The following is a 1,504-nucleotide window of genomic DNA, read 5'->3' as shown; positions in this document are numbered from 1 at the left end:
CATGGCACTTCTAAATAAATTGAAAGTGCAAATTGGCCTGCTTTGAAAATAAAGGGGGGAAAATTCTCTTTCGTATCAAGAGTAACTTTATCTGGGATTCGATACCTGCCCTTCAGTTTGTGCTTCATTACCAACTTTACGCAATCAGTTCTATCAACAGAGGGGGATTTTTGCCGACTTCAACTCTTCCTTATCTCACGCTCTGGTTCCCGGGCCGTGATCGTATAGTGGTTAGTACATTGCGTTGTGGCCGCAATAACCCAGGTTCGAATCCTGGTCACGGCAAGCGGTTATTTTGCTGCTTTTCTCGGGAAAGTATCGGAAATTTTGAGTTAAAATTTAAAAAGGGCGTATATAGTACAAAAAGGTTTTTATTAATTTATTTTCTTTTTTGAGATTACCCTGGCTAGAAGAAAAATCACCACGTTTTCTCGGGAAAGTATCGGAAATTTTGAGTTTACATAAATTTAAAAAGGGCGTATATAGCACAAAAAGGTTTTTATTAATTTTTTTTTTTTTTTTTGAGATTACCCTTTCTAGAAGAAAAATCACCACGTTTTCTCGGGAAAGTATCGGAAATTTTGAGTTTACATAAATTTAAAAAGGGCGTATATAGCACAAAAAGGTTTTTATTAATTTATTTTCTTTTTTGAGATTACCCTGGCTAGAAGAAAAATCACCACGTTTTCTCGGGAAAGTATCGGAAATTTTGAGTTTACATAAATTTAAAAAGGGCGTATATAGCACAAAAAGGTTTTTATTAATTTATTTTCTTTTTTGAGATTACCTTGTCTAGAAGAAAAATCACCACGGTTTATCCTGGATTTAATTCCAGATTTTAGTAATCTGGGGACACTCAATTTTAATCACTTTTCTTGGGCAAATATTTGAAAGTTTGAGCTAACATAAATTGACACAGCGCAGGAGTTTTTTAACTTTTATGAATGGAAATAATTGCTTGTACTTGTAAGCGTATAAATATTTCCATTGTAAATTTTATAAATTATAAGAAAGAAAGTTTAAAGAAAGTTAAAGTTCCTGCATCTACTCCAGAATTCTCGACGGTCATGGAATCACGAAAATTACAAAAACGTTCAACAAATAAATAGTATTTTTATGAATAAGAAATTCGGAAATAGATATTTCGGGAAATCCGCTTTTTCTAATTAAAAAATTTAAAATTATACATTAATAATTCAATACATTAATAATTCATTATTAATATATTAATAAATATATTCATAATTACTGAGATCATAAAGTAAAATACCCATTGAAGATCTTTATTTTTAGTCTAACACATTCTAACTGTCAAACTAAATCATCTAATTTTATATAAACAACTAGCCGCCTTTGGCCACCTGCTGATTCGCTGGAATTAAGGCTTGCTGAAATTTTCAATTAAAAATTTTGTGTAAGTTGTCTCTTAATAGCTCCTTCAGCAAAATATTTTTAAGTTTCAAATTTGGATAATCATATAATTCATACCATTATAGAAGCTTTA

The 1,504-nt window shown here is 30.8% G+C and overlaps 1 non-coding gene across 1 annotated transcript; it reads left to right on the top strand.

Annotated features, from left to right (window-relative positions):
* The first annotated feature begins 213 nt into the window (after positions 1-213).
* Trnah-gug (transfer RNA histidin (anticodon GUG)) lies at positions 214-285 on the top strand. Its single transcript has one exon. It is a non-coding gene; the product is annotated as a tRNA-His (tRNA).
* Positions 286-1,504: the final 1,219 nt, after the last annotated feature.

Source organism: Argiope bruennichi, chromosome 11, assembly GCF_947563725.1.
Source record: "Argiope bruennichi chromosome 11, qqArgBrue1.1, whole genome shotgun sequence".
NCBI classification, from domain to species: Eukaryota; Metazoa; Arthropoda; class Arachnida; order Araneae; family Araneidae; genus Argiope; species Argiope bruennichi.
Note: the sequence above shows the minus strand (reverse complement) of the source record. Positions and strands in the feature narration are given on the sequence as shown.